We start from the raw sequence: 7,012 nt of genomic DNA, 5'->3' as shown, positions 1-7,012 counted from the left end.
GTGTTGCTCCCGCGCCTCGCTCAGCCAGTGAGCGGGAACCGGTCTATACGTGGGATCCGAACCCTCGGGCAGGAGCCCTGCCGCGCTTCCCAAGCGGTGCACTATCCAGTGCGCCACCGGGCCGGCCCCTTAATAAAATATTTTGAATGAGGGTTCTAAGAAATTAATAATTTTTCTTCCTCTGGAAGAACTCTAATCCATAGGTTACGAGGGAAAATAGTTACCCCAAATTTTACGCTGATGTTATATTTTCGAAAATCAGTGCTTTAAAATCTTTATACTTTAAGGTAGGCAGGAGAAACTTCCTTCAAGTTTTCATAATCTCAACACCAGCAGATTGTAAAATTATATGAATATCTCAAGGAGTTTCAGCAAATTTCACCTAAGAATCACACAATTCTGTTGCTTCCGATGGCTTATTTCACAAATTTCAAGATGTGAAGCACTGAACAGTTAATTTATCTTGAGAATTTATATGTAAGATTAATTTAAGAACATACACCTAAACATTTTGAGCATATAACTTACATAATTCATAATATGTCATAAGTACATAACTTATCTGAATTTAATAGGTATTAATATATTTTATACTATTGAGGCAATAATAAGGAAATTTCTAGATGGTTTAATTCTAAAATAATTTATTGCATTGTTTTAAAAGTTAATGTGACAGAAAAGCTATCTCATAATACATAAGAAATTTTGTCATCAAAAAGTATATCCAGAGTAATTATGGTAAGTACTACTTGGTAATATTTTAGTTGAGTTTCAACATTACTTTTAGGATGGGAGAATAGTGTTCACGTTTTGTGTAAAAGTACTTGGGAACAAGCCTTGGGAAAACAGATCTTGTTTATACTGTCAAAAAAAAAGGCTTATTATTCACAAAAATTAGAGTATGATGGTTTTTACTCAATAGTGTTTTGCTCTGTACTGCAGAGAATATATAGTATGTATTCTCTGAATTTTTGCAAATAATACTCTTCATTTTCACGCAAGGGTAATTTTGTGTTTTGGTGTGAGAATAATTCCAATAATACGATGCATGTCTGTTTTTGAACACTGCCATCCTTGGTAACACGTGCCCTAGACCTTCTATAGTTTAGCCTTCACTCTTTCTCCCACTTTTCACCATTCCCTAAGATGTCTTTAAATTTGTTGTGTCTTGCCCCGTCATGTTCCCATAATTCGTTTCCCTTAGCAGAGTTGAGATGGACTGGATTTTCGAAACAACTTTACCTAATACATGTGGAAAGCAAAAGGGATACCAAGAGCATTTAAAAAAAGAAACAAGGGCCGAGCTCATGGCACACTCGGGAGAGTGCGGCGCTGGGAGCGCAGCAGCGCTCACGCCGCAGGTTCGGATCCTATATGGGGATGATGGGGATGATGGGGATGGCCGGTCACCGCTCACTGGCTGGGCGCGGTGCGGCCGGTCTCAAAAAAAGAAAAAGAAACAAAGAAAACCTTACAGAATACTGGTATCTGATCCTCTTTTAGTTAGCTCGAACTCAGGGATCTCAGATCCAGTCCTAGGTCCAGGCATTTGGGGTATTTATCCTCTAACCTTAACTGCATCTTCCCAACTTTCCGACTTCTGGGACTCCCTGTTTGTCACAGTATAATACTATTGGCCATCCACTGCTAGGGAGCTGCCTGCTTGACCCTGCTACTAAAATCAAGAGAGCCCTGTCTCTTTTCATTCCTGGTTTCCATTTTTATTTTCAGAGATATGTATGCCTTGTACCCAGATAACCGAAAAATGATTTCTCAATTCAGGGGAGATATTTCCTTCTACATGAATGGATGTTAACTGAGATGAGATGAGCTCTTGAAGGAGAGCAAAGAAATAGAAAAAGTATTTAAGTATTTAAGTTCTAACATGAACAGATATTTTCACTGACTATTCCTCAGCTTTGAATAACGTAGATGCTTCTGTCCAGTTTACTGGTAATTAAAAATTGTGCATAATTTGCAACTTATCAGTCTTTTTCATTCATAGGAAAATTTTATTTGCTTATTTTTAATTGACCATATTGATTGTATATATTTATGGGGGATAGAGTTACATTTACATATATGTATACCATGTGTGATGGTCAAATCAGGGTAGTGTATTTGTCATTGTAAAAATTTATCATTTCTTTGTGATGAGAGCGTTTGAGCTCCTCTCTTCTAGCCAATTGAGAACACACAATAAATTATTGTGAATTATAGATGCCCAGCACTACTGTAGACCACATTAGCATTTATTTGTCCTATCTAGCTATAATTTTGTATTCGTTAACCAACTTCTTTTTATCACTCCCTCTCCCTTCTCTTCCCAGCTTCTAGTAACCACAATTCTATTCTCTACTTCTATAAGCTCAACTTTTTTTTCTAAGCTCCCAAAGGTGAGTGAGAAACATGCAGTATTTATCTTTCTGTGCTTGATTTATTTCACTTAACATAATGTCTTCCAGCCTCATTCATGTTTTGGCAAATTACAGGATTTCATTCTTTTTTATTCCTGAGTAGTATTCCATTGTGTCTATGTAACACATTTTCTTTATCCATTCATCTGTTGATGGACACCTAGGTTGATTCCATATCTTGGCTATTGTGAATAGAGCTGCAATAAGCATGGGTGTGCAGATATCTCTTTGGTATGCTAATTTCATAGGGAAATTAACAAAAGTTATTCTCTTATTTGTATCATAGTTGTTTTGTTGAGAGAGAATTAGGCAATTTGAGAGTTTGTGTGTTTAAAATTTTGTAATAACCATGTTTGAGAGTTGCATATGAAAACCTTTTGGAAGACTTTCATATTTTTCTCAAATATGTCCAGTAAAATGACTCAGTGGACAATAATTAAATAATTGCTCGCTATACAGTCAATGAAATTTGGCAGTTAGGGATTCACGCAAATGAAGAATGCTTTAGGAAAATGTAATTATTATTTGATTTTAGTGATCTGCTTGGTCCGAATAAGAAAACTGTTTAATGAACAAAAGGAATTAGAGATGCTGAAAGTTATAGTTAAAAGAGGAAACATTTTTATATTCTAGTACTTCATTAATAATTGTTATTTTAGCTTTTAATGCTTTGAGGAAAAATTTGTTCTTTCCATTTCTTTCACATTAAAACCTATAGATAAAGAAAATTAACTTTGGTATTTCAGGTTGTATCTATTTTTAAAAAAAATTTGTTTCAGGTTGTATCTAAATAGGGCCTTCACATCAACTATGTTCACTACAATTGACCAAATTAAATGTATATAGTCTCTTTAATAGAGATGGATTACCCAGAACTACAATTTCAAACTCATACATCATTGCTATATACTTTGTTTATTGTTTTTCTTTCAAGGACCGTCATCCTGTAGGATTTATCTGAAGCTATCAAAAATATTTTTTTCCCACCTGGGCAATTTACTTTTAGTTCAGTGGAATTTTATGTGAATTTCTACCATGTTTGCCAAAGCAAATGATGTCTAGAACATTCTTAACAATGTATTCTGGAGGCAGCTCTCATTTGAAATTAGGTTCATCTTCTGAGAGTTTAAAAAAGTTAATGGATTTTTGTGCCTGAAGATTTTGACCTTCTACTGGCTACATTTAATCCAGTTTTACCCATAAGGTTTAGAGTCTAAAGGAGCTAAATCACTGAAGATGCAATTAAAGCTCCTGAAAATTTTTCTTTTAATATTGTCAACAGCCAATATGTGGAAAGAGAAATCTGGAGTTTAGAGATAAAGAACACATGAAGAACTGTGAACACTAACCAAGTGGATAGAAGAGAGTAGTTAATAAACGAGTAACATTTTTGGTATATATCAAGTAAAAGCTTGTCTTTTTCTAGGTCTCTTCTCTTTTGTAAGCCTGTCTTTCCTTAACTGAATCTTTATTCATTTGTATCTTCCTTCCTCTTTGTCAACCCCCAAACCCCATTCTCCCGCCCCTCGCCCCCTGCCTGCCCCATGACCACCCCAACAGTCCAAGAAGGCAAAATAATTGCGGTAAGGTGAAGGACCAGAGTATTTAAATGACATGAAAGTCTTGCTTTAGGGAGGATAGTGGCAGAGTCCCCTCTCTGGTCTCTGGGAGAAGAAAAGGACAAAGGATCAGTCCTAGGGGGAATTTTTAAGTGAGCAAGTATTTGGTGCCCCTTTCTTTCCTAGGACCGTCTCCTACCTCTAGGAGGTCCTCCCCTTCATTCTGTTTGTCTACAGTGCTGTATCTTCTAAATTAGTTCTTGTTTCTTTTCCCCACCTTTCAAGGCTCCCATTTTCTTCTTCTGGCTGATTTCAGCTAGGTGTTAGAAAAGTTGGATTATTAAGCTATGAGATGTGGATTGACAGCTTCTGTATCTGAGTTTTTATTTTAAAAAAATTCCTTACACAAACTTATCTCTGGATGAATTTTCAGGAACTATTGCTGCGAGGGGAGAGGAGATGGTGTATTTTCGGATACACTTTTGCGTTATGCTGTCTGCCTCCTGCTGGGTTAAAACCAGCCTGGCAGAGATCATTCCAATCTTTTGTGAACTTCTCACAATGTGTGGTCACTATCTGTTTGCATATCTGTATTCCCTACCAGACTATTTTTTAAAAAGTATTTATTTATTTATTGAAACATAATTGATTATAAATATTTGTGGGGTACAGAGTTGACTATCGTGTACAATACGCAACGATCTAATCAGGATAGTTAGCATATTCATCATTACAAAATGTACTCATTCTTTGTATTCATTAGCCAATTCCTCCCTAACTCCATTCCCTCCCCTCTCGTAACCACAGTTCTGTTCCTTTCTTGTGAAAGTTCAGTGTATTATTGTGTTTGTTGTTTCTCTCTGTCTTTTTTTCTCTTTTAGCTCCCACTTATTAGTGAGGACATTTGGTATTTCTCTTTCTGTGTCTGGCTTATTTCATTCAACCTAATTTTCTCCAAGCTCATCCATGTTGCTGTGAATGGCAGAATTTCATTTTTTTTTTTTTATGGCAGAGTAGTATTCCATTGTGTATATATGCCACATTTTTCTTATCCCAGACTATGAGCTTCTTGAGGGAAGAATATATTTCTTATTCATATTCATATCTGGAGTGTCCAGCACAGTGCTGGCACACAGTAGAGACTCGGTAAACATTGCTGCATGAATTAATGTAGTTTGTGGGTTTCTCCCCCTGTCACTTTTTGCCTCTTGACTGGTTCTGGAAGTCTGGATTGATCTCCCCTTCACTTTCATCCTTACATGCAGGCAGCTGTTCTGTCTTAAGTCAGCTCAACACAAACCTTCACCAGCTCCAGGCCCAGGACCAGAAAATTCTGTTGTTTTCCTGGGAACGGCAATGACTTGTGGGCTTTTGTTCTTCTGGCCCCACGTGTATATATCCTCCAGAAAACCATCTCTTCATGCCACTGCCCAGCTCTGCACCACCAGAGTGCTGCTCTTTGAGAGTTGGGTGAAATCATAGCAGTTGGACCCTCTTCAAACCAATAAAGAACCCTTGTTCACATATGTGAATATTTTGTAATTTGTGGTTGGTGCATGAGTGATGACCACCAGCTCACCACTGTTGCAGAATTACAGTGAACATTCCTCTCTGGGACCCCTGGAATCATAACATGTGGGTGGTCATCTGTTCCTCTTCCTCCTCCATTTTCACGCTATAGGACAAAAAAATATGTATGACCTGAAAATGGAAATTCAGCCAGCTAGCCAGATCATTGCCAAGTAACAGGAGAACTGAGTTCATTTTCACTTTAGGTTGCTAATGGATGGAGTGTGTGTGTGGTGAATTGTGTGCATGCTGGGGGCTGAGAATTGATTTCTGTTAGACAGTAAGCCCTTTTGGAGCTAAGACTATACAGAACTTGATGACAGTTCTTAGCAAAGGACTCAGTCCTTGAATACTCTCTACCTCTATACGGAGGTCAAATAGTTGGTCAAATACCTGCTGTGTCTGAAGACTGTCATTTTAGTATTCATGATGAAGATCTGTATTTGTTCATTTTCTAATGCTTGTGTCATTGGTCTGCTCTTCTGAGCCATGGGGCCGGAAGCCTCTTTTCATATTTTGGGTGGAAAGTGTTGTAAAAGCAACATCTGTTGCTTCATTTTTATGTTTAAATTTTATGGATATAATTGGGTGGGAGACACGGGTTACAATCGCAATTTGTGGTAATGGGCATGCTGCCAGTATGAATCTGGCTTTCACATCTTGGGCACGAAGGGTGACAATTAGCTCTATATCTCATGAATATTCATAATTAATAAAAAAAGAAAAAAAACATGTATATTAAAATTTGATGTAATGCGATTTAGTGTATATGAAAAATAAATGAATTTTAATTAAGTACAGCAAATGACTGTCTGTTTTGTGTTATGGGTGATATGGTTATTCTAGCAAATATGCAAAGGTAATGATATTTACATTCTGTAATCTTTCCTAATTATCTTTATTGCAAATACAAGATTTATGCCTTTACTTTGGATTGAGATACAGTCCTCCCTTGGTGTCCGTGGGGGGATTGGTTCCAGGACCTTCCATGGATACCAAAATCCACAGATGCTCAAGTCCCTGATATAAAATGGTGTAGTATTTGCATATAACCTACACACAGTCTCCTGTATACTTTAAATCATCTCTAGATTACTTATAATACCTAATACGATGTACATGCTATGTAAGTAGTTGTTATACTGAATTGTTTTTATTTGTATTATTATTATTATTTTTGAATATTTTCTATCCGTGGTTATTTGAATCTGTATGACAATACAGTTGTTCTACTGTATTGTTTTTATTTGTATTATTTTTTATTTTTTTGAATATTTTCTATCCATGGTTGGTTGAATCTGTGGACATGGAGTCTGACTGTAGAAGTTGTCCTTATCTGTTTATGGGTGTCCTTTATCACTTATGGAATCCTTCCAAATGTTGGCCTATTTTCTGTTTATGCTCATCTTTACTGTCATAGAGCTGAAAATTTAGAATTGAAATTATTCCCAAGTGACTTCTCAAAAA

This window comes from Galeopterus variegatus, unplaced genomic scaffold (genome assembly GCF_000696425.1).
Source record: "Galeopterus variegatus unplaced genomic scaffold, G_variegatus-3.0.2 Scaffold150, whole genome shotgun sequence".
Classification (NCBI taxonomy): Eukaryota; Metazoa; Chordata; class Mammalia; order Dermoptera; family Cynocephalidae; genus Galeopterus; species Galeopterus variegatus.
This window is presented reverse-complemented; position numbering follows the sequence as displayed.